This window comes from Heterodontus francisci, chromosome 3 (assembly GCF_036365525.1).
Source record: "Heterodontus francisci isolate sHetFra1 chromosome 3, sHetFra1.hap1, whole genome shotgun sequence".
In the NCBI taxonomy this organism is placed as follows: domain Eukaryota; kingdom Metazoa; phylum Chordata; class Chondrichthyes; order Heterodontiformes; family Heterodontidae; genus Heterodontus; species Heterodontus francisci.
In genome coordinates, this window is record NC_090373.1 from 15,688,992 (window position 1) to 15,713,676 (window position 24,685).

Genomic DNA, 24,685 nt, shown 5'->3' on the forward strand with positions numbered 1-24,685 from the left:
AGGTTAAAGGGGTGTGCTGACTTGTTAAAGAGTGCGCTGTCTGGTTAAAGAGTGCACTGACTGGTTAAAGGGTGTGCTGACTGGTTAAAGGGTGCACTGACTGGTTAAAGGGGTGTGCTGACTGGTTAAAGAGTGCATTGACTGGTTAAAGGGTGTGATGACTTGTTAAAGGGTGCACTGACTGGTTAAAGGGGAGTGCTGACTTGTGAAAGAGTGTGCTGACTGGTTAAAGGGTGCACTGACTGGTTAAAGGGGTGTGCTGACTAGTTAAAGAGTGCGCTGACTGGTTAAAGGGTGCACTGACTGGTTAAAGGTTGTGCTGACTGGTTAAAGGGGTGTGCTGACTTGTTAAAGAGTGCGCTGACTGGTTAAAGGGTGCACTGACTGGTTAAAGGTTGTGCTGACTGGTTAAAGGGGTGTGCTGACTTCTTAAAGAGTGCGCTGACTGGTTAAAGGGTGCATTGACTGGTTAAAGGGGTGTGCTAACTTGTTAAAGGGGAGTGCTGACTTGTTAAAGGGGTGTGCTGACTGGTTAAAGGGGTGTGCTGACTGGTTAAAGGTTGCGCTGACTGGTTAAAGGGGTGTGCTGACTTGTTAAAGAGTGCACTGACTGGTTAAAGTGGTGTGCTGACTTGTTAAAGGGGTGTGCTGACTGGTTAAAGTGTGCACTGAATGGTTAAAGGGTGCGCTGACTGGTTAAAGGGGTGTGCTGACTTGTTAAAGAGTGCGCTGACTGGTTGAAGTGTGCACTGACTGGTTAAAGGATGCGCTGACTGGTTAAAGGGGTGTGCTGAATTGTTAAAGAGTGCGCTGACTGATTAAAGAGTACGCTGACAGGTTAAAGGGGTGTGCTGACTTGTTAAAGAGTGCGCTGACTGGTTAAAGGGTGCACTGACTGGTTAAAGGGGTGTGCTGGCTTGTCAAAGGGTGTGCTGACTGGTTAAAGGGTGCACTGACTGGTTAAAGGGGTGTGCTGGCTTGTTAAAGGGTGTGCTGACAGGTTAAAATGTGCGCTGACAGGTTAAAGGGGTGTGCTGACTTGTTAAAGAGTGCGCTGACTGGTTAAAGGGTGCACTGACTGGTTAAAGGGGTGTGCTGACTTGTCAAAGGGTGTGCTGACTGGTTAAAGGGTGCACTGACTGGTTAAAGGGGTGTGCTGGCTTGTTAAAGTTGTGTGCTGACTTGTTAAAGAGTGCGCTGACAGGTTAAAGGGGAGTGCTGACTGGTGAAAGGGGTGTGCAGACCTGTTAAAGTGGCGTGCTGACTGGTTAAAGGGGTGTGCTGACTGGTTAAAGGGGTGTGCTGACTGGTTAAAGGGGTGTGCTGACTTGTTAAAGTGGCGTGCTGACTGGTTAAAGGGGTGCGCTGACTGGTTAAAGGGGTGTGCTGACTTGTTAAAGAGTGCACTGACTGGTTAAAGGGTGTGATGACTTGTTAAAGGGTGCACTGACTGGTTAAAGGGTGCACTGACTGGTTAATGGGGTGTGCTGACTGGTTAAAGAGTGCGCTGACAGGTTAAAGGGTGCACTGACTGGTTAAAGGGAGTGATGACTTGTTAAAGGGTGCACTGACTGGTTAAAGGGTGCACTGACTGGTTAATGGGGTGTGCTGACTTGTTAAAGAGTGCGCTGACAGGTTAAAGGGTGCACTGAATGGTTAAAGGTTGTGCTGACTTGTTAAAGAGTGCGCTGATTGGTTAAAGGGTGCACTGACTGGTTAAAAGGGTGTGCTGACTTGTTAAAGTGGCGTGCTGAATGGTTAAAGGGGTGCGCTGACTGGTTAAAGGGGTGTGCTGACTGGTTAAAGGGTGCACTGACTGGTTAAAGGGGTGTGCTGTCTGGTTAAAGGGGTGTGCTGACTGGTTAAAGGGTGTGCTGACTTGTTAAAGGGTGCATTGACTTGTTAAAGGGGTGTGCTGACTTGTTAAAGGGTGTGCTGGCTTGTTAAAGAGTGTGCTGACTGGTTAAAGAGTGCACTGACAGGTTAAAGGGGTGTGCTGACTTGTTAAAGAGTGCGCTGTCTGGTTAAAGAGTGCACTGACTGGTTAAAGGGTGTGCTGACTGGTTAAAGGGTGCACTGACTGGTTAAAGGGGTGTGCTGACTGGTTAAAGAGTGCATTGACTGGTTAAAGGGTGTGATGACTTGTTAAAGGGTGCACTGACTGGTTAAAGGGGAGTGCTGACTTGTGAAAGAGTGTGCTGACTGGTTAAAGGGTGCACTGACTGGTTAAAGGGGTGTGCTGACTAGTTAAAGAGTGCGCTGACTGGTTAAAGGGTGCACTGACTGGTTAAAGGTTGTGCTGACTGGTTAAAGGGGTGTGCTGACTTGTTAAAGAGTGCGCTGACTGGTTAAAGGGTGCACTGACTGGTTAAAGGTTGTGCTGACTGGTTAAAGGGGTGTGCTGACTTGTTAAAGAGTGCGCTGACTGGTTAAAGGGTGCACTGACTGGTTAAAGGGGTGTGCTGACTGGTTAAAGGGTGCGCTGACTGGTTAAAGGGTGCACTGACTGGTTAAAGGTTGTGCTGACTGGTTAAAGGGGTGTGCTGACTTGGTAAAGAGTGCGCTGACTGGTTAAAGGGTGCACTGACTGGTTAAAGGGGTGTGCTAACTTGTTAAAGGGGAGTGCTGACTTGTTAAAGGGGTGTGCTGACTGGTTAAAGGGGTGTGCTGACTGGTTAAAGGGGTGTGCTGACTTGTTAAAGAGTGCGCTGACTGGTTAAAGTGTGCACTGACTGGTTAAAGGATGCGCTGACTGGTTAAAGGGGTGTGCTGACTTGTTCAAGGGGAATGCTGACTGGTTAAAGGGGTGTGCTGACTGGTTAAAGAGTGCACTGACTGGTTAAAGGGTGTGATGACTTGTTAAAGGGTGCACTGACTAGTTCAAGGGTGCGCTGACTGGTTAAAGGTTGTGCTGACTGGTTATAGGGGTGTGATGACTTGTTAAAGAGTGCGCTGACTGGTTAAAGGGGTGTGATGACTTTTTAAAGAGTGCGCTGACTGGTTAAAGGGTGTGATGACTTGTTAAAGGGTGCACTGACTAGTTCAAGGGTGCGCTGACTGGTTAAAGGTTGTGCTGACTGGTTATAGGGGTGTGATGACTTGTTAAAGAGTGCGCTGACTGGTTAAAGGGTGTGATGACTTGTTAAAGGGTGCGCTGACTGGTTAAAGGGTTGTGATGACTTTTTAAAGGGTGCGCTGACTGGTTAAAGGGTGTGATGACTTGTTAAAGGGTGTGCTGACTGGTTAAAGGGTTGTGATGACTTTTTAAAGAGTGCGCTGACTGGTTAAAGGGTGTGATGACTTGTTAAAGAGTGCGCTGACTGGTTAAAGGGGTATGCTGACTTGTTAAAGGGGTGCGCTGATTGGTTAAAGGGTGCACAGACTGGTTAAAGGGGTGTGATGACTTTTTAAAGAGTGCGCTGACTGGTTAAAGGGTGTGATGACTTGTTAAAGAGTGCGCTGACTGGTGAAAGGGGTATGCTGACTTGTTAAAGGGGTGCGCTGATTGGTTAAAGGGTGCACAGACTGGTTAAAGGGTGCGCTGACTGGTTAAAGGGTGCGCTGACTGGTTAAAGGGGTGTGCTGAGTTGTTAAAGAGTGCGCTGACTGTTTAAAGGGGTGCACTGACTGGTTAAAGGGGTGTGCTGACTTGTTAAAGGGTGTGCTGGCTTGTTAAAGAGTGTGCTGACTGGTTAAAGAGTGCACAGACAGGTTAAAGGGGTGTGCTGACTTGTTAAAGAGTGCGCTGTCTGGTTAAACAGTGCACTGACTGGTTAAAGGGTGTGCTGACTGGTTAAAGGGTGCACTGACTGGTTAAAGGGGTGTGCTGACTGGTTAAAGAGTGCACTGACAGGTTAAAGGGGTGTGCTGACTTGTTAAAGAGTGCGCTGTCTGGTTAAAGAGTGCACTGACTGGTTAAAGGGTGTGCTGACTGGTTAAAGGGTGCACTGACTGATTAAAGGGGTGTGCTGACTGGTTAAAGAGTGCACTGACAGGTTAAAGGGTGTGATGACTTGTTAAAGGGTGCACTGACTGGTTAAAGGGGAGTGCTGACTTGTGAAAGAGTGCGCTGACTGGTTAAAGGGTGCACTGACTGGTTAAAGGGGTGTGCTGACTAGTTAAAGAGTGCGCTGACTGGTTAAAGGGTGCACTGACTGGTTAAAGGTTGTGCTGACTGGTTAAAGGGGTGTGCTGACTTGTTAAAGAGTGCGCTGACTGGTTAAAGGGTGCACTGACTGGTTAAAGGGGTGTGCTGACTTGTTAAAGAGTGCGCTGACTGGTTAAAGGGTGCACTGACTGGTTAAAGGTTGTGCTGACTGGTTAAAGCGGTGTGCTGACTTGTTAAAGAATGCGCTGACTGGTTAAAGGGTGCACTGACTGGTTAAAGGGGTGTGCTGACTTGTTAAAGAGTGCGCTGACTGGTTAAAGGGTGCACTGACTGGTTAAAGGTTGTGCTGACTGGTTAAAGGGGTGTGCTGACTTGTTAAAGAGTGCGCTGACTGGTTAAAGGGTGCATTGACTGGTTAAAGGGGTGTGCTAACTTGTTAAAGGGGAGTGCTGACTTGTTAAAGGGGTGTGCTGACTGGTTAAAGGGGTGTGCTGACTGGTTAAAGGGGTGTGCTGACTGGTTAAAGGGGTGTGCTGACTTGTTAAAGGGTGTGCTGGCTTGTTAAAGAGTGTGCTGACTGGTTAAAGAGTGCACTGACTGGTTAAAGGGGTGTGCTGACTTGTTAAAGGGGTGCGCTGATTGGTTAAAGGGTGCACAGACTGGTTAAAGGGTGCGCTGACTGGTTAAAGGGGTGTGCTGAGTTGTTAAAGAGTGCGCTGACTGTTTAAAGGGGTGCACTGACTGGTTAAAGGGGTGTGATGACTCGTTCAAGGGGAGTGCTGACTGGTTAAAGGGGTGTGCTGACTGGTTAAAGAGTGCACTGACTTGTTAAAGGGAGTGCTGACTGGTTAAAGGGGTGTGCTGACTGGTTAAAGAGTGCACTGACTTGTTAAAGGGTGTGCTGACTGGTTAAAGGTTGTGCTGACTGGTTAAAGGGGTGTGATGACTTGTTAAAGAGTGCGCTGACTGGTTAAAGAGTGTGATGACTTGTTAAAGGTGCACTGACTGGTTAAAGGGGTGTGATGACTTGTTAAAGAGTGCGCTGACTGGTTAAAGGGTGTGATGACTTGTTAAAGGGTGCACTGACTGGTTAAAGGGGTGTGATGACTTGTTAAAGGGTGCACTGACTGGTAAAATGGGTGTGATGACTTGTTAAAGAGTGCGCTGACTGGTTAAAGGGGTGTGCTGACTTGTTAAAGGGGTGTGCTGACTTGTTAAAGGGGTGTGCTGACTTGTTAAAGGGTGTGCTGAATGGTTAAGCGATGTGCTGACTTGTTAAAGGGGTGTGCTGACTTGTTAAAGTGGTGTGCTGACTTGTTAAAGTTGTGTGTTGACTTGTTAAAGTGGCGTGCTGACTGGTTAAAGGGGTGTGCTGACTTGTTAAAGGGGTGTGCTGACTGGTTAAAGGGGTGTGCTAACTTGTTAAAGAGGTGTGCTGACTTGTTAAAGGGTGTGCTGAATGGTTAAAGGGATGTGCTGACTTGTTAAAGTTGTGTGCTGACTTGTTAAAGTGGCGTGCTGACTGGTTAAAGGGGTGCGCTGACTGGTTAAAGGGGTGCGCTGACTGGTTAAAGGGGTGTGCTGACTGGTTAAAGGGTGCACTGACTGGTTAAAGGGGTGTGCTGTCTGGTTAAAGGGGTGTGCTGACTGGTTAAAGGGTGTGCTGACTTGTTAAAGGGTGCATTGACTTGTTAAAGGGGTGTGCTGACTTGTTAAAGGGTGTGCTGACTGGTTAAAGGGGTGTGCTGACTTGTTAAAGTGGCGTGCTGACTGGTTAAAGGGGTGCGCTGACTGGTTAACGGGGTGTGCTGACTGGTTAAAGGGTGCACTGACTGGTTAAAGGGGTGTGCTGACTGGTTAAAGGGGTGTGCTGACTGGTTAAAGGGTGTGCTGACTTGTGAAAGGGTGCATTGACTTGTTAAAGGGGTGTGCTGACTTGTTAAAAGGTGTGCTGGCTTGTTAAAGAGTGTGCTGACTGGTTAAAGAGTGCACTGACAGGTTAAAGGGGTGTGCTGACTTGTTAAAGAGTGCGCTGTCTGGTTAAAGAGTGCACTGACTGGTTAAAGGGTGTGCTGACTGGTTAAAGGGTGCACTGACTGGTTAAAGGGGTGTGCTGACTGGTTAAAGAGTGCACTGACTGGTTAAAGGGTGTGATGACTTGTTAAAGGGTGCACTGACTGGTTAAAGGGGAGTGCTGACTTGTGAAAGAGTGCGCTGACTGGTTAAAGGGTGCACTGACTGGTTAAAGGGGTGTGCTGACTAGTTAAAGAGTGCGCTGACTGGTTAAAGGGTGCACTGACTGGTTAAAGGTTGTGCTGACTGGTTAAAGGGGTGTGCTGACTTGTTAAAGAGTGCGCTGACTGGTTAAAGGGTGCACTGACTGGTTAAAGGGGTGTGCTGACTTGTTAAAGAGTGCGCTGACTGGTTAAAGGGTGCACTGACTGGTTAAAGGTTGTGCTGACTGGTTAAAGGGGTGTGCTGACTTGTTAAAGAGTGCGCTGACTGGTTAAAGGGTGCACTGACTGGTTAAAGGGGTGTGCTGACTTGTTAAAGAGTGCGCTGACTGGTTAAAGGGTGCACTGACTGGTTAAAGGTTGTGCTGACTGGTTAAAGGGGTGTGCTGACTTGTTAAAGAGTGCGCTGACTGGTTAAAGGGTGCACTGACTGGTTAAAGGGGTGTGCTAACTTGTTAAAGGGGAGTGCTGACTGGTTAAAGGTTGCGCTGACTGGTTAAAGGGTGTGCTGGCTTGTTAAAGAGTGTGCTGACTGGTTAAAGAGTGCACTGACAGGTTAAAGGGGTGTGCTGACTTGTTAAAGGGGTGCGCTGATTGGTTAAAGGGTGCACAGACTGGTTAAAGGGTGCGCTGACTGGTTAAAGGGTGCGCTGACTGGTTAAAGGGGTGTGCTGAGTTGTTAAAGAGTGCGCTGACTGTTTAAAGGGGTGCACTGACTGGTTAAAGGGGTGTGATGACTCGTTCAAGGGGAGTGCTGACTGGTTAAAGGGGTGTGCTGACTGGTTAAAGAGTGTACTGACTTGTTAAAGGGAGTGCTGACTGGTTAAAGGGGTGTGCTGACTGGTTAAAGAGTGCACTGACTTGTTAAAGGGAGTGCTGACTGGTTAAAGGTTGTGCTGACTGGTTAAAGGGGTGTGATGACTTGTTAAAGAGTGCGCTGACTGGTTAAAGAGTGTGATGACTTATTAAAGGGTGCACTGACTGGTTAAAGGGGTGTGATGACTTGTTAAAGAGTGCGCTGACTGGTTAAAGGGTGTGATGACTTGTTAAAGGGTGCACTGACTGGTTAAAGGGGTGTGATGACTTGTTAAAGGGTGCACTGACTGGTTAAAGGGGTGTGATGACTTGTTAAAGAGTGCGCTGACTGGTTAAAGGGGTGTGCTGACTTGTTAAAGGGGTGTGCTGACTTGTTAAAGGGGTGTGCTGACTTGTTAAAGGGTGTGCTGAATGGTTAAGCGATGTGCTGACTTGTTAAAGGGGTGTGCTGACTTGTTAAAGTTGTGTGTTGACTTGTTAAAGTGGCGTGCTGACTGGTTAAAGGGGTGTGCTGACTTGTTAAAGGGGTGTGCTGACTGGTTAAAGGGGTGTGCTAACTTGTTAAAGAGGTGTGCTGACTGGTTAAAGGGGTGTGATGACTTGTTAAAGAGTGCGCTGACTGGTTAAAGAGTGTGATGACTTGTTAAAGGGTGCACTGACTGGTTAAAGGGGTGTGATGACTTGTTAAAGAGTGCGCTGACTGGTTAAAGGGTGTGATGACTTGTTAAAGGGTGCACTGACTGGTTAAAGGGGTGTGATGACTTGTTAAAGAGTGCGCTGACTGGTTAAAGGGGTGTGCTGACTGGTTAAAGGGGTGTGCTAACTTGTTAAAGAGGTGTGCTGACTTGTTAAAGGGTGTGCTGAATGGTTTAAGGGATGTGCTGACTAGTTAAAGTTGTGTGCTGACTTGTTAAAGTGGCGTGCTGACTGGTTAAAGGGGTGCGCTGACTGGTTAAAGGGGTGTGCTGACTGGTTAAAGGGTGCACTGACTGGTTAAAGGGGTGTGCTGTCTGGTTAAAGGGGTGTGCTGACTGGTTAAAGGGTGTGCTGACTTGTTAAAGGGTGCATTGACTTGTTAAAGGGGTGTGCTGACTTGTTAAAGGGTGTGCTGGCTTGTTAAAGAGTGTGCTGACTGGTTAAAGAGTGCACTGACAGGTTAAAGGGGTGTGCTGACTTGTTAAAGAGTGCGCTGTCTGGTTAAAGAGTGCACTGACTGGTTAAAGGGTGTGCTGTCTGGTTAAAGGGTGCACTGACTGGTTAAAGGGGTGTGCTGACTGGTTAAAGAGTGCACTGACTGGTTAAAGGGTGTGATGACTTGTTAAAGGGTGCACTGACTGGTTAAAGGGGAGTGCTGACTTGTGAAAGAGTGCGCTGACTGGTTAAAGGGTGCACTGACTGGTTAAAGGGGTGTGCTGACTAGTTAAAGAGTGCGCTGACTGGTTAAAGGGTGCACTGACTGGTTAAAGGTTGTGCTGACTGGTTAAAGGGGTGTGCTGACTTGTTAAAGAGTGTGCTGACTGGTTAAAGGGTGCACTGACTGGTTAAAGGGGTGTGCTGACTTGTTAAAGAGTGCGCTGACTGGTTAAAGGGTGCACTGACTGGTTAAAGGTTGTGCTGACTGGTTAAAGGGGTGTGCTGACTTGTTAAAGAGTGCGCTGACTGGTTAAAGAGTGTGATGACTTGTTAAAGGGTGCACTGACTGGTTAAAGGGGTGTGATGACTTGTTAAAGAGTGCGCTGACTGGTTAAAGGGTGTGATGACTTGTTAAAGGGTGCACTGACTGGTTAAAGGGGTGTGATGACTTGTTAAAGGGTGCACTGACTGGTTAAAGGGGTGTGATGACTTGTTAAAGAGTGCGCTGACTGGTTAAAGGGGTGTGCTGACTTGTTAAAGGGTGTGCTGAATGGTTAAACGATGTGCCGACTTGTTAAAGTTGTGTGCTGACTTGTTAAAGGGTGCACTGACTGGTTAAAGGGTGCGCTGACTGGTTGAAGGGGTGTGATGACTTGTTAAAGGGTGCACTGACTTGTTAAAGGGGTGTGATGTCTTGTTAAAGAGTGCGCTGACTGGTTAAAGGGGTGTGCTGACTTGTTAAAGGGTGTGCTGAATGGTTAAACGATGTGCCGACTTGTTAAAGTTGTGTGCTGACTTGTTAAAGGGTGCACTGACTGGTTAAAGGGTGCGCTGACTGGTTAAAGGGTGTGCTGTCTGGTTAAAGGGTGCACTGACTGGTTAAAGGGGTGTGCTGACTGGTTAAAGAGTGCACTGACTGGTTAAAGGGTGTGATGACTTATTAAAGGGTGCACTGACTGGTTAAAGGGGAGTGCTGACTTGTGAAAGAGTGCGCTGACTGGTTAAAGGGTGCACTGACTGGTTAAAGGGGTGTGCTGACTAGTTAAAGAGTGCGCTGACTGGTTAAAGGGTGCACTGACTGGTTAAAGGTTGTGCTGACTGGTTAAAGGGGTGTGCTGACTTGTTAAAGAGTGTGCTGACTGGTTAAAGGGTGCACTGACTGGTTAAAGGGGTGTGCTGACTTGTTAAAGAGTGCGCTGACTGGTTAAAGGGTGCACTGACTGGTTAAAGGTTGTGCTGACTGGTTAAAGGGGTGTGCTGACTTGTTAAAGAGTGCGCTGACTGGTTAAAGAGTGTGATGACTTGTTAAAGGGTGCACTGACTGGTTAAAGGGGTGTGATGACTTGTTAAAGAGTGCGCTGACTGGTTAAAGGGTGTGATGACTTGTTAAAGGGTGCACTGACTGGTTAAAGGGGTGTGATGACTTGTTAAAGGGTGCACTGACTGGTTAAAGGGGTGTGATGACTTGTTAAAGAGTGCGCTGACTGGTTAAAGGGGTGTGCTGACTTGTTAAAGGGTGTGCTGAATGGTTAAACGATGTGCCGACTTGTTAAAGTTGTGTGCTGACTTGTTAAAGGGTGCACTGACTGGTTAAAGGGTGCGCTGACTGGTTAAAGGGGTGTGCTGACTGGTTAAAGAGTGCGCTGACTGGTTAAAGGGTGCACCATCTGGTTAAAGGGGTGCGCTGACTGGTTAAAGGATTTGCTGACTTGTTTAAGGGTGCACTAACTGGTTAAAGGGGTGTGCTGACTGGTTAAAGGGGTGTGCTGACTTGTTAAAGAGTGCACTGACTGCTAAAAGGTGTGATGACTTGTTAAAGGGTGTGCTGACTGGTTAAAGAGTGCGCTGACTGGTTAAAGGGTGCACCATCTGGTTAAAGGGGTGCGCTGACTGGTTAAAGGGTGTGATGACTTGTTAAAGTGTGCACTGACTTGTTAAAGAGTGCACTGACTGGTAAAAGTGTGCACTGACTGGTTAAAGGGTGCGCTGACTGGTTAAAGGGGTGTGCTGACTTGTTAAAGAGTGCACTAACTGGTTCAAGAGGTGTGCTGACTGGTTAAAGGGGTGTGCTGACTTGTTAAAGAGTGCACTAACTGGTTAAAGGGGTGTGCTGACTGGTTAAAGGGGTGTGCTGACTTGTTAAAGAGTGCACTGACTGGTTAAAAGGTGTGATGACTTGTTAAAGGGTGCACTGACTGGTTAAAGGGGTCGGCTGACTTGTTAAAGGGTGCACTAACTGGTTAAAGGGGTGTGCTGACTGGTTAAAGGGGTGTGCTGACTGGTTAAAGAGTGCACTGACTGGTTAAAGGGGTGTGATGACTTGTTAAAGGGGAGTGCTGACTGGTTAAAGGGGTGTGCTGATGGTTAAAGGGTGCACTGACTGGTTAAAAGTTGCGCTGACTGGTTAAAGAGATGTGATGACTTGTTAAAGGGGTGTGCTGACTGGTTAAAGGGGTGCGCTGACTTGTTAAAGAGTGCACTGACTGGTTAAAGGGGTGTGATGACTTGTTAAAGGGGAGTGCTGACTGGTTAAAGGGGTGTGCTGATTGGTTAAAGGGTGCACTGACTGGTTAAAGGTTGCGCTGACTGGTTAAAGAGGTGTGATGACTTGTTAAAGGGGTGTGCTGACTGGTTAAAGGGGTGCGCTGACTTATTAAAGGGTGCACTAACTGTTTAAAGGGGTGTGCTGACTTTTTAAAGAGTGCACTGACTGGTTAAAGGGTGTGATGACTTGTTAAAGGGTGCACTGACTGGTTAAAGGGGTGTGCTGACTGGTTAAAGGGTGCGCTGACTGTTTAAAGGGGTGTGCTGACTTGTTAAAGAGTGCACTGACTGGTTAAAGGGTGTGATGACTTGTTAAAGGGTGCACTGACTGGTTAAAGGGGTGTGCTGACTGGTTAAAGAGTGCACTGACTTGTGAAATGGAGTGCTGACTGGTTAAAGGGGTGTGCTGACTGGTTAAAGAGTGCACTGACTTGTTAAAGGGTGTGCTGACTGGTTAAAGGTTGTGCTGACTGGTTAAAGGGGTGTGATGACTTGTTAAAGAGTGCGCTGACTGGTTAAAGAGTGTGATGACTTGTTAAAGGGTGCACTGACTGGTTAAAGGGGTGTGATGACTTGTTAAAGAGTGCGCTGACTGGTTAAAGGGTGTGATGACTTGTTAAAGGGTGCACTGACTGGTTAAAGGGGTGTGATGACTTGTTAAAGGGTGCACTGACTGGTTAAAGGGGTGTGATGACTTGTTAAAGAGTGCGCTGACTGGTTAATCGGGTGTGCTGACTTGTTAAAGGGTGTGCTGAATGGTTAAACGATGTGCTGACTTGTTAAAGTTGTGTGCTGACTTGTTAAAGGGTGCACTGACTGGTTAAAGGGTGCGCTGACTGGTTAAAGGGGTGTGCTGACTGGTTAAAGAGTGCGCTGACTGGTTAAAGGGTGCACCATCTGGTTAAAGGGGTGCGCTGACTGGTTAAAGGGTTTGCTGACTTGTTTAAGGGTGCACTAACTGGTTAAAGGGTGTGCTGACTGGTTAAAGAGTGCGCTGACTGGTTAAAGGGTGCACCATCTGGTTAAAGGGGTGCGCTGACTGGTTAAAGGGTGTGATGACTTGTTAAAGTGTGCACTGACTTGTTAAAGAGTGCACTGACTGGTAAAAGTGTGCACTGACTGGTTAAAGGGTGCGCTGACTGGTTAAAGGGGTGTGCTGACTTGTTAAAGAGTGCACTAACTGGTTCAAGAGGTGTGCTGACTGGTTAAAGGGGTGTGCTGACTTGTTAAAGAGTGCACTAACTGGTTAAAGGGGTGTGCTGACTGGTTAAAGGGGTGTGCTGACTTGTTAAAGAGTGCACTGACTGGTTAAAAGGTGTGATGACTTGTTAAAGGGTGCACTGACTGGTTAAAGGGGTCGGCTGACTTGTTAAAGGGTGCACTAACTGGTTAAAGGGGTGTGCTGACTGGTTAAAGGGGTGTGCTGACTGGTAAAAGAGTGCACTGACTGGTTAAAGGGGTGTGATGACTTGTTAAAGGGGAGTGCTGACTGGTTAAAGGGGTGTGCTGACTGGTTAAAGGGTGCACTGACTGGTTAAAAGTTGCGCTGACTGGTTAAAGAGATGTGATGACTTGTTAAAGGGGTGTGCTGACTGGTTAAAGGGTTGCGCTGACTTGTTAAAGAGTGCACTGACTGGTTAAAGGGGTGTGATGACTTGTTAAAGGGGAGTGCTGACTGGTTAAAGGAGTGTGCTGATTGGTTAAAGGGTGCACTGACTGGTTAAAGGTTGCGCTGACTGGTTAAAGAGGTGTGATGACTTGTTAAAGGGGTGTGCTGACTGGTTAAAGGGGTGCGCTGACTTATTAAACGGTGCACTAACTGTTTAAAGGGGTGTGCTGACTTTTTAAAGAGTGCACTGACTGGTTAAAGGGTGTGATGACTTGTTAAAGGGTGCACTGACTGGTTAAAGGGGTGTGCTGACTGGTTAAAGGGTGCGCTGACTGTTTAAAGGGGTGTGCTGACTTGTTAAAGAGTGCACTGACTGGTTAAAGGGTGTGATGACTTGTTAAAGGGTGCACTGACTGGTTAAAGGGGTGTGCTGACTTGTTAAAGAGTGCACTGACTGGTTAAAGGGTGCGCTGACTGGATAAAGGGGTGTGCTGACTAGTTAAAGGGTGCGCTGACTGGTTAAAGGGGTGTGCTGACTGGTTAAAGGGGTGTGCTGACTTGTTAAAGGGGTGTGCTGACTTGTTAAAGGGTGCGCTGACTGGTTAAAGGGGTGTGCTGACTGGTTAAAGGGGTGTGCTGACTTGTTAAAGGGGTGTGCTGACTTGTTAAAGGGGTGCGCTGAATTGTTAAAGGGGTGTGCTGACTTGTTAAATGGTGCACTAACTGGTTAAAGGGGTGTGCTGACTGGTTAAAGTGGTGTGCAGACTGGTTAAAGGGGTGTGCTGACTTGTTAAAGGAGTGCGCTGACTTGTTAAAGGGTGCACTAGCTGGTTAAAGGGGTGTGCTGACTGGTTAAAGGGGTGTGCTGACTTGTTAAAGGGGTGTGCTGACTTGTTAAAGGGGTGCGCTGAATTGTTAAAGGGGTGTGCTGACTTGTTAAAGGGTGCACTAACTGGTTAAAGGGGTGTGCTGACTGGTTAAAGGGGTGTGCTGACTGGTAAAAGAGTGCACTGACTGGTTAAAGGGGTGTGATGACTTGTTAAAGGGGAGTGCTGACTGGTTAAAGGGGTGTGCTGACTGGTTAAAGGGTGCACTGACTGGTTAAAAGTTGCGCTGACTGGTTAAAGAGATGTGATGACTTGTTAAAGGGGTGTGCTGACTGGTTAAAGGGGTGCGCTGACTTGTTAAAGAGTGCACTGACTGGTTAAAGGGGTGTGATGACTTGTTAAAGGGGAGTGCTGACTGGTTAAAGGGGTGTGCTGATTGGTTAAAGGGTGCACTGACTGGTTAAAGGTTGCGCTGACTGGTTAAAGAGGTGTGATGACTTGTTAAAGGGGTGTGCTGACTGGTTAAAGGGGTGCGCTGACTTATTAAAGGGTGCACTAACTGTTTAAAGGGGTGTGCTGACTTTTTAAAGAGTGCACTGACTGGTTAAAGGGTGTGATGACTTGTTAAAGGGTGCACTGACTGGTTAAAGGGGTGTGCTGACTGGTTAAAGGGTGCGCTGACTGTTTAAAGGGGTGTGCTGACTTGTTAAAGAGTGCACTGACTGGTTAAAGGGTGTGATGACTTGTTAAAGGGTGCACTGACTGGTTAAAGTGGTGTGCTGACTTGTTAAAGAGTGCACTGACTGGTTAAAGGGTGCGCTGACTGGATAAAGGGGTGTGCTGACTTGTTAAAGGGTGCGCTGACTGGTTAAAGGGGTGTGCTGACTGGTTAAAGGGGTGTGCTGACTTGTTAAAGGGGTGTGCTGACTTGTTAAAGGGTGCGCTGACTGGTTAAAGGGGTGTGCTGACTGGTTAAAGGGGTGTGCTGACTTGTTAAAGGGGTGCGCTGAATTGTTAAAGGGGTGTGCTGACTTGTTAAATGGTGCACTAACTGGTTAAAGGGGCGTGCTGACTGGTTCAAGTGGTGTGCAGACTGGTTAAAGGGGTGTGCTGACTTGTTAAAGGAGTGCGCTGACTTGTTAAAGGGTGCACTAACTGGTTAAAGGGGTGTGCTGACTGGTTAAAGGGGTGTGCTGACTTGTTAAAGGGGTGTGCTGACATGTTAAAGGGGTGCGCTGAATTGTTAAAGGGGTGTGCTGACTTGTTAAAGGGGTGTGCTGACTGGTTAAAGGGGTGTGCTGACTTGTTAAAGGGGTGCGCTGAATTGTTAAAGGGGTGTGCTGAATTGCTAAAGGGTGCACTAACTGGTTAAAGGGGTGTGCTGACTGGTTAAAGGGGTGTGCTGACTTATTAAAGTTGTGTGCTGACTTGTTAAAGGGTGCACTGACTGGTAAAAGTGTGCACTGACTGATTAAAGGGTGCGCTGACTGGTTAAAGGGGTGTGCTGACTTGTTAAAGAGTGCACTAACTGGTTAAAGAGTGCGCTGACTGGTTAAAGGGTGCACCATCTGGTTAAACGGGTGCGCTGACTGGTTAAAGGGTTTGCTGACTTGTTTAAGGGTGCACTAACTGGTTAAAGGGTGTGATGACTTGTTAAAGTGTGCACTGACTTGTTAAAGAGTGCACTGACTGGTAAAAGTGTGCACTGACTGGTTAAAGGGTGCGCTGACTGGTTAAAGGGGTGTGCTGACTTGTTAAAGAGTGCACTAACTGGTTCAAGAGGTGTGCTGACTGGTTAAAGGGGTGTGCTGACTTGTTAAAGAGTGCACTGACTGGTTAAAGGGGTGTGCTGACTTGTTAAAGAGTGCACTGACTGGTTAAAAGGTATGATGACTTGTTAAAGGGTGCACTGACTGGTTAAAGGGGTCGGCTGACTTGTTAAAGGGTGCACTAACTGGTTAAAGGGGTGTGCTGACTGGTTAAAGGGGTGTGCTGACTGGTTAAAGAGTGCACTGACTGGTTAAAGGGGTGTGATGACTTGTTAAAGGGGAGTGCTGACTGGTTAAAGGGGTGTGCTGACTGGTTAAAGGGTGCACTGACTGGTTAAAAGTTGCGCTGACTGGTTAAAGAGGTGTGATGACTTGTTAAAGGGGTGTGCTGACTGGTTAAAGGGGTGCGCTGACTTATTAAAGGGTGCACTAACTGTTTAAAGGGGTGTGCTGACTTTTTAAAGAGTGCACTGACTGGTTAAAGGGTGTGATGACTTGTTAAAGGGTGCAGTGACTGGTTAAAGGGGTGTGCTGACTGGTTAAAGGGTGCGCTGACTGTTTAAAGGGGTGTGCTGACTTGTTAAAGAGTGCACTGACTGGTTAAAGGGTGTGATGACTTGTTAAAGGGTGCACTGACTGGTTAAAGGGGTGTGCTGACTGGTTAAAGGGGTGTGCTGACTTGTTAAAGGGGTGCGCTGAATTGTCAAAGGGGTGTGCTGACTTGTTAAAGGGTGCACTAACTGGTTAAAGGGGTGTGCTGACTGGTTAAAGGGGTGTGCTGACTTGTTAAAGGGTGTGCTGAATGGTTAAACGATGTGCTGACTTGTTAAAGTTGTGCGCTGACTGGTTAAAGGGTGCACCATCTGGTTAAAGGGGTGCGCTGACTGGTTAAAGTGTGTGATGACTTGTTAAAGTGTGCACTGACTTGTTAAAGAGTGCACTGACTGGTAAAAGTGTGCACTGACTGGTTAAAGGGTGCGCTGACTGGTTAAAGGGGTGTGCTGACTTGTTAAAGAGTGCACTAACTGGTTCAAGAGGTGTGCTGACTGGTTAAAGGGGTGTGCTGACTTGTTAAAGAGTGCACTAACTGGTTAAAGGGGTGTGCTGACTGGTTAAAGGGGTGTGCTGACTTGTTAAAGAGTGCACTGACTGGTTAAAAGGTGTGATGACTTGTTAAAGGGTGCACTGACTGGTTAAAGGGGTCGGCTGACTTGTTAAAGGGTGCACTAACTGGTTAAAGGGGTGTGCTGACTGGTTAAAGGGGTGTGCTGACTGGTTAAAGAGTGCACTGACTGGTTAAAGGGGTGTGATGACTTGTTAAAGGGGAGTGCTGACTGGTTAAAGGGGTGTGCTGACTGGTTAAAGGGTGCACTGACTGGTTAAAAGTTGCGCTGACTGGTTAAAGAGATGTGATGACTTGTTAGAGGGGTGTGCTGACTGGTTAAAGGGGTGCGCTGACTTGTTAAAGAGTGCACTGACTGGTTAAAGGGGTGTGATGACTTGTTAAAGGGGAGTGCTGACTGGTTAAAGGGGTGTGCTGATTGGTTAAAGGGTGCACTGACTGGTTAAAGGTTGCGCTGACTGGTTAAAGAGGTGTGATGACTTGTTAAAGGGGTGTGCTGACTGGTTAAAGGGGTGCGCTGACTTATTAAAGGGTGCACTAACTGTTTAAAGGGGTGTGCTGACTTTTTAAAGAGTGCACTGACTGGTTAAAGGGTGTGATGACTTGTTAAAGGGTGCACTGACTGGTTAAAGGGGTGTGCTGACTGGTTAAAGGGTGCGCTGACTGTTTAAAGGGGTTTGCTGACTTGTTTAAGGGTGCACTAACTGGTTCAAGGGTGTGCTGACTGGTTAAAGAGTGCGCTGACTGGTTAAAGGGTGCACCATCTGGTTAAAGGGGTGCGCTGACTCGTTAAAGGGTGTGATGACTTGTTAAAGTGTGCACTGACTTGTTAAAGAGTGCACTGACTGGTAAAAGTGTGCACTGACTGGTTAAAGGGTGCGCTGACTGGTTAAAGGGGTGTGCTGACTTGTTAAAGAGTGCACTAACTGGTTCAAGAGGTGTGCTGACTGGTTAAAGGGGTGTGCTGACTTGTTAAAGAGTGCACTAACTGGTTAAAGGGGTGTGCTGACTGGTTAAAGGGGTGTGCTGACTTGTTAAAGAGTGCACTGACTGGTTAAAAGGTGTGATGACTTGTTAAAGGGTGCACTGACTGGTTAAAGGGGTCGGCTGACTTGTTAAAGGGTGCACTAACTGGTTAAAGGGGTGTGCTGACTGGTTAAAGGGGTGTGCTGACTGGTTAAAGAGTGCACTGACTGGTTAAAGGGGTGTGATGACTTGTTAAAGGGGAGTGCTGACTGGTTAAAGGGGTGTGCTGACTGGTTAAAGGGTGCACTGACTGGTTAAAAGTTGCGCTGACTGGTTAAAGAGATGTGATGACTTGTTAAAGGGGTGTGCTGACTGGTTAAAGGGGTGCGCTGACTTGTTAAAGAGTGCACTGACTGGTTAAAGGGGTGTGATGACTTGTTAAAGGGGAGTGCTGACTGGTTAAAGGGGTGTGCTGATTGGTTAAAGGGTGCACTGACTGGTTAAAGGTTGCGCTGACTGGTTAAAGAGGTGTGATGACTTGTTAAAGGGGTGTGCTGACTGGTTAAAGGGGTGTGCTGACTGGTTAAAGGGTGCACTAACTGTTTAAAGGGGTGTGCTGACTTTTTAAAGAGTGCACTGACTGGTTAAAGGGTGTGATGACTTGTTAAAGGGTGCACTGACTGGTTAAAGGGGTGTGCTGACTGGTTAAAGAGTGCACTGACTTGTGAAATGGAGTGCTGACTGGTTAAAGGGGTGTGCTGACTGGTTAAAGAGTGCACTGACTTGTTAAAGGGTGTGCTGACTGGTTAAAGGTTGTGCTGACTGGTTAAAGGGGTGTAATGACTTGTTAAAGAGTGCGCTGACTGGTTAAAGAGTGTGATGACTTGTTAAAGGGTGCACTGACTGGTTAAAGGGGTGTGATGACTTGTTAAAGAGTGCGCTGACTAGTTAAAGGGTGTGATGACTTGTTAAAGGGTGCACTGACTGGTTAAAGGGGTGTGATGACTTGTTAAAGGGTGCACTGACTGGTTAAAGGGGTGTGATGACTTGTTAAAGAGTGCGCTGACTGGTTAAAGGGGTGTGCTGACTTGTTAAAGGGTGTGCTGAATGGTTAAACGATGTGCTGACTTGTTTAAGTTGTGTGCTGACTTGTTAAAGGGTGCACTGACTGGTTAAAGGGTGCGCTGACTGGTTAAAGGGGTGTGCTGACTGGTTAAAGAGTGCGCTGACTGGTTAAAGGGTGCACCATCTGGTTAAAGGGGTGCGCTGACTGGTTAAAGGGTTTGCTGACTTGTTTAAGGGTGCAGTAACTGGTTAAAGGGTGTGCTGACTGGTTAAAGAGTGCGCTGACTGGTTAAAGGGTGCACCATCTGGTTAAAGGGGTGCGCTGACTGGTTAAAGGGTGTGATGACTTGTTAAAGTGTGCACTGACTTGTTAAAGAGTGCACTGACTGGTAAAAGTGTGCACTGACTGGTTAAAGGGTGCGCTGACTGGTTAAAGGGGTGTGCTGACTTGTTAAAGAGTGCACTAACTGGTTCAAGAGGTGTGCTGACTGGTTAAAGGGGTGTGCTGACTTGTTAAAGAGTGCACTAACTGGTTAAAGGGGTGTGCTGACTGGTTAAAGGGGTGTGCTGACTTGTTAAAGAGTGCACTGACTGGTTAAAAGGTGTGATGACTTGTTAAAGGGTGCACTGACTGGTTAAAGGGGTCGGCTGACTTGTTAAAGGGTGCACTAACTGGTTAAAGGGGTGTGCTGACTGGTTAAAGAGTGCACTGACTGGTTAAAGGGGTGTGATGACTTGTTAAAGGGGAGTGCTGACTGGCTAAAGGGGTGTGCTGACTGGTTAAAGGGTGCACTGACTGGTTAAAAGTTGCGCTGACTGGTTAAAGAGATGTGATGACTTGTTAAAGGGGTGTGCTGACTGGTTAAAGGGGTGCGCTGACTTGTTAAAGAGTGCACTGACTGGTTAAAGGGGTGTGATGACTTGTTAAAGGGGAGTGCTGACTGGTTAAAGGGGTGTGCTGATTGGTTAAAGGGTGCACTGACTGGTTAAAGGTTGCGCTGACTGGTTAAAGAGGTGTGATGACTTGTTAAAGGAGTGTGCTGACTGGTTAAAGGGGTGCGCTGACTTATTAAAGGGTGCACTAACTGTTTAAAGGGGTGTGCTGACTTTTTAAAGAGTGCACTGACTGGTTAAAGGGTGTGATGACTTGTTAAAGGGTGCACTGACTGGTTAAAGGGGTGTGCTGACTGGTTAAAGGGTGCGCTGACTGTTTAAAGGGGTGTGCTGACTTGTTAAAGAGTGCACTGACTGGTTAAAGGGTGTGATGACTTGTTAAAGGGTGCACTGACTGGTTAAAGGGGTGTGCTGACTTGTTAAAGAGTGCACTGACTGGTTAAAGGGTGCGCTGACTGGATAAAGGGGTGTGCTGACTTGTTAAAGGGTGCGCTGACTGGTTAAAGGGGTGTGCTGACTGGTTAAAGGGGTGTGCTGACTTGTTAAAGGGTGCGCTGACTGGTTAAAGGGGTGTGCTGACTGGTTAAAGGGGTGTGCTGACTTGTTAAAGGGGTGTGCTGACTTGTTAAAGGGGTGCACTGAATTGTTAAAGGGGTGTGCTGACTTGTTAAATGGTGCACTAACTGGTTAAAGGGGTGTGCTGACTGGTTAAAGTGGTGTGCAGACTTGTTAAAGGGGTGTGCTGACTTGTTAAAGGAGTGCGCTGACTTGTTAAAGGGTGCACTAACTGGTTAAAGGGGTGTGCTGACTGGTTAAAGGGGTGTGCTGACTTGTTAAAGGGGTGTGCTGACTTGTTAAAGGGGTGCGCTGAATTGTTAAAGGGGTGTGCTGACTTGTTAAAAGGTGCACTAACTGGTTAAAGGGGTGTGCTGACTGGTTAAAGGGGTGTGCTGACTTGTTAAAGGGGTGCGCTGAATTGTTAAAGGGGTGTGCTGAATTGTTAAAGGGTGCACTTACTGGTTAAAGGGGTGTGCTGACTGGTTAAAGGGGTGTGCTGACTTATTAAAGTTGTGTGCTGACTTGTTAAAGGGTGCACTGACTGGTAAAAGTGTGCACTGACTGATTAAAGGGTGCGCTGACTGGTTAAAGGGGTGTGCTGACTTGTTAAAGAGTGCACTAACTGGTTCAAGAGGTGTGCTGACTGGTTAAAGGGGTGTGCTGACTTGTTAAAGAGTGCACTAACTGGTTAAAGGGGTGTGCTGACTGGTTAAAGGGGTGTGCTGACTTGTTAAAGAGTGCACTAACTGGTTAAAGAGTGCGCTGACTGGTTAAAGGGTGCACCATCTGGTTAAAGGGGTGCGCTGACTGGTTAAAGGGTTTGCTGACTTGTTTAAGGGTGCACTAACTGGTTAAAGGGTGTGATGACTTGTTAAAGTGTGCACTGACTGGTAAAAGTGTGCACTGACTGGTTAAAGGGTGCGCTGACTGGTTAAAGGGGTGTGCTGACTTGTTAAAGAGTACACTAACTGGTTCAAGAGGTGTGCTGACTGGTTAAAGGGGTGTGCTGACTTGTTAAAGAGTGCACTGACTGGTTAAAGGGGTGTGCTGACTTGTTAAAGAGTGCACTGACTGGTTAAAAGGTATGATGACTTGTTAAAGGGTGCACTGACTGGTTAAAGTGGTCGGCTGACTTGTTAAAGGGTGCACTAACTGGTTAAAGGGGTGTGCTGACTGGTTAAAGGGGTGTGCTGACTGGTTAAAGAGTGCACTGACTGGTGAAAGGGGTGTGATGACTTGTTAAAGGGGAGTGCTGACTGGTTAAAGGGGTGCGCTGACTTATTAAAGGGTGCACTAACTGTTTAAAGGGGTGTGCTGACTTTTTAAAGAGTGCACTGACTGGTTAAAGGGTGTGATGACTTGTTAAAGGGTGCACTGACTGGTTAAAGGGGTGTGCTGACTGGTTAAAGGGTGCGCTGACTGTTTAAAGGGGTGTGCTGACTTGTTAAAGAGTGCACTGACTGGTTAAAGGGGTGTGCTGACTGGTTAAAGGGGTGTGCTGACTTGTTAAAGGGGTGCGCTGAATTGTTAAAGGGGTGTGCTGACTTGTTAAAGGGTGCACTAACTGGTTAAAGGGGTGTGCTGACTGGTTAAAGGGGTGTGCTGACTTGTTAAAGGGGTGTGCTGACTGGTTAAAGGGGTGTGCTGACTTGTTAAAGGGGTGTGCTGACTTGTTAAAGGGGTGCGCTGAATTGTTAAAGGGGTGTGCTGACTTGTTAAAGGGTGCACTAACTGGTTAAAGGGGTGTGCTGACTGGTTAAAGGGGTGTGCTGACTTGTTAAAGGGGTGTGCTGACTTATTAAAGGGTGCACTAACTGTTTAAAGGGGTGTGCTGGCTTTTTAAAGGGGTGTGCTGACTTGTTAAAGAGTGCACTGACTGGTTAAAGGGTGTGATGACTTGTTAAAGGGTGCACTGACTGGTTAAAGGGGTGTGCTGACTTGTTAAAGGGGTGTGCTGACTGGTTAAAGGGTTGTGCTGACTTGTTAAAGGGGTGTGCTGACTTGTTAAAGAGTGCACTGACTGGTTAAAGGGGTGTGCTGACTGGTTAATGGGTGTGCTGACTGGTTAAAGGGTGCACTGACTGGTTAAAGGATGCACTGACTGGTTAAAGGGGTGTGCTGACTGGTTAAAGGGGTGTGCTGACTTTTTAAAGAGTGCACTGACTGGTTAAAGGGGTGTGCTGACTGGTTAATGGGTGTGCTGACTGGTTAAAGGGTGCACTGACTGGTTAAAGGATGCACTGACTGGCTAAAGGGGTGTGCTGACTTGTTAAAAAGTGCGCTGACTGGTTAAAGGGTGCACTGACTGGTTAAAGGGGTGTGATGACTTGTTAAAGGGGAGTGCTGACTTGTTAAAGGGGTGTGCTGACTGGTTAAAGGGGTGTGCTGACTTGTTAAAGGGTGCGCTGACTGGTTAAAGGGTGCACTGACTGGTTAAAGTGGTGTGATGACTTGTTAAAGGGGAGTGCTGCCTTGTTCAAGGGGTGTGCTGACTGGTTAAAGGGGTGTGCTGACTGGTTAAAGGGGTGTGATGACTTGTTAAAGAGTGCACTGACTGGTTAAAGAGTGTGATGACTTGTTAAACGGTGCACTGACTGGTTTAAGAGATGCGCTGACTGGTTAATGGGTGCACTGATTGGTTAAAGGGTGCACTGACTGGTTAAAGGGTGCGCTGACTGGTTAAAGGATGCACTGACTGGTTAAAGGGGTGTGCTGACTGGTTAAAGGTGTGTGCTGACTTGTTAAAGAGTGCACTGACTGGTTAAAGGGGTGTGCTGACTGGTTAATGGGTGTGCTGACTGGTTAAAGGGTGCACTGACTGGTTAAAGGATGCACTGACTGGTTAAAGGGGTGTGCTGACTGGTTAAAGGGGTGTGCTGACTGGTTAAAGGGGTGTGCTGACTTGTTAAAGAGTGCACTGACTGGTTAAAGGGGTGTGCTGACTGGTTAATGGGTGTGCTGACTGGTTAAAGGGTGCACTGACTGGTTAAAGGATGCACTGACTGGTTAAAGGGGTGTGCTGACTTGTTAAAAAGTGCGCTGACTGGTTAAAGGGTGCACTGACTGGTTAAAGGGGTGTGATGACTTGTTAAAGGGGAGTGCTGACTTGTTAAAGGGGTGTGCTGACTGGTTAAAGGGGTGTGCTGACTTGTTAAAGGGTGCGCTGACTGGTTAAAGGGTGCACTGACTGGTTAAAGTGGTGTGATGACTTGTTAAAGGGGAGTGCTGCCTTGTTCAAGGGGTGTGCTGACTGGTTAAAGGGGTGTGCTGACTGGTTAAAGGGGTGTGATGACTTGTTAAAGAGTGCACTGACTGGTTAAAGAGTGTGATGACTTGTTAAACGGTGCACTGACTGGTTTAAGAGATGCGCTGACTGGTTAATGGGTGCACTGATTGGTTAAAGGGTGCACTGACTGGTTAAAGGGTGCGCTGACTGGTTAAAGGGGTGTGCTGACTAGTTCAAGGGGAATGCTGACTGGTTAAAGGGGTGTGCTGACTGGTTAAAGAGTGCACTGACTGGTTAAAGGGTGTGATGACTTGTTAAAGGGTGCACTGACTAGTTAAAGGGTGCGCTGACTGGTTAAAGGTTGTGCTGACTGGTTATAGGGGTGTGATGACTTGTTAAAGAGTGCGCTGACTGGTTAAAGGGGTGTGATGACTTTTTAAAGAGTGCGCTGACTGGTTAAAGGGTGTGATGACTTGTTAAAGGGTGCGCTGACTGGTTAAAGGGTTGTGATGACTTGTTAAAGAGTGCGCTGACTGGTTAAAGGGGTATGCTGACTTGTTAAAGGGGTGCGCTGATTGGTTAAAGGGTGCACAGACTGGTTAAAGGGTGCGCTGACTGGTTAAAGGGTGCGCTGACTGGTTAAAGGGGTGTGCTGAGTTGTTAAAGAGTGCGCTGACTGTTTAAAGGGGTGCACTGACTGGTTAAAGGGGTGTGATGACTCGTTCAAGGGGAGTGCTGACTGGTTAAAGGGGTGTGCTGACTGGTTAAAGAGTGCACTGACTTGTTAAAGGGAGTGCTGACTGGTTAAAGGGGTGTGCTGACTGGTTAAAGAGTGCACTGACTTGTTAAAGGTTGTGCTGACTGGTTAAAGGGGTGTGATGACTTGTTAAAGAGTGCGCTGACTGGTTAAAGGGTGTGATGACTTGTTAAAGGGTGCACTGACTGGTTAAAGGGGTGTGATGACTTGTTAAAGAGTGTGCTGACTGGTTAAAGGGTGTGATGACTTGTTAAAGGGTGCACTGACTGGTTAAAGGGGTGTGCTGAATGGTTGAAGGGATGTGCTGACTTATTAAAGTTGTGTGTTGACTTGTTAAAGGGGTGTGCTGACTTGTTAAAGGGGTGTGCTGACTGGTTAAAGGGGTGTGCTGACTTGTTAAAGGGGTGTGCTGAATGGTTAAACGATGTGCTGACTTGTTAAAGTTGTGTGTTGACTTGTTAAAGTGGCGTGCTGAATGGTTAAAGGGATGTGCTGACTTGTTAAAGTGGCGTGCTGACTGGTTAAAGGGGTGTGCTGACATGTTAAAGGGTGTGCTGAATGGTTAAAGGGGTGTGCTGACTTGTTAAAGGGGTGTGCTGACTTGTTAAAGGGTGTGCTGAATGGTTAAACGATGTGCTGACTTGTTAAAGGGGTGTGCTGAATGGTTAAAGGGATGTGCTGACTTGTTAAAGTGGCGTGCTGACTGGTTAAAGGGGTGTGCTGACTTGTTAAAGGGTGTGCTGAATGGTTAAACGATGTGCTGACTTGTTAAAGGGGTGTGCTGAATGGTTAAAGGGATTTGCTGACTTGTTAAAGTGGCGTGCTGACTGGTTAAA